This window comes from Rattus norvegicus, chromosome 1, assembly GCF_021556685.1.
Source record: "Rattus norvegicus strain SHRSP/BbbUtx chromosome 1, alternate assembly SHRSP_T2T, whole genome shotgun sequence".
Classification (NCBI taxonomy): Eukaryota; Metazoa; Chordata; class Mammalia; order Rodentia; family Muridae; genus Rattus; species Rattus norvegicus.
Window position 1 is genome coordinate 69,355,073 of NC_141534.1, and position 986 is coordinate 69,356,058.

A 986-nucleotide genomic window follows, 5' to 3' on the forward strand; every position below is an offset into this window, starting at 1 on the left:
CTCAAAGTTCTAGCCAGAGCAATCAAACAACAAAAGGAGATCAAAGGGATATAGAATGGAAAGGAAGAAATCAAAATATCACTATTTGCAGATGATATGATAGTTTATTTAAATGATCCCAAAAGCTCCATCAGAGAATTACTAAACCTGATAAGCAGCTTCAGCAAAGTGGTTGGGTATAAAATTAACTCAAATAAATCAGTAGCCTTCCTGTACACAAAAGAGAAACAAGCCGAGAAAGAAATTAGGGAAACCATACCCCTCATAATAGTCCCAAATGATATAAAATACCTCGGTGTGACTTTAACCAAGCAAGTGAAATATCTGTATGATAAGAACTTCAAGCCTCCCTTTCTGCCTCCTCTGCCGCCATGGGGCCTGTGGAAAAGCTTGTGGTGAAGGGGGGTGAAAAAATGAAGCAGGTTTTGAAATTCACCCTTGACTGCACTCACCCTGTAGAAGATGGATTCATGGACGCTGCGGACGCTGCCAATTTTGAGCAGTTCCTCCAGGAGAGGATCAATGTGAACGGGAAAGCTGGTAACCTTGGTGGAGGGGTTGTGACCATCGAGCGGAGCAAGAGCAAGATCATTGTCACTTCCGAGATGCCTTTCTCCAAAAGGTATTTGAAATATCTCACCAAAAAAATATTTGAAGAAGAACAACCTCTGAGACTGGTTGTGCGTCGTCGCCAACAGCAAGGAGAGCTACGAACTGTGTGTGCTACTTCCAGATCAATCAGGACGAGGAGGAGGAGGAGGAGGAGGAGGAGGAGGAGGAGGAGGAGGAGGAGGAGGAGGAGGAGGAGGAGGAGGAGGAGGATTAAGACACATCTGTCTGCCATGTTTTGTATTAATTCATAAATAAAATTTAGGAACAAAACCCGGTGGTTTATCCTTGCATTTCTGCAGTGTGGGTTGGACAGGGTTGGGAATGACAGGACTGTGGTTTAATTGGACCGCTGCTCGCTTGTACATAGACACTTT

At 44.2% G+C, this 986-nt stretch overlaps 1 pseudogene; it reads left to right on the top strand.

Moving 5' to 3' along the window:
- Positions 1 to 348: 348 nt before the first annotated feature.
- On the top strand, positions 349 to 826 carry Vom2r-ps20 (vomeronasal 2 receptor, pseudogene 20; annotated as a pseudogene).
- The last annotated feature ends 160 nt before the right edge of the window (positions 827 to 986 follow it).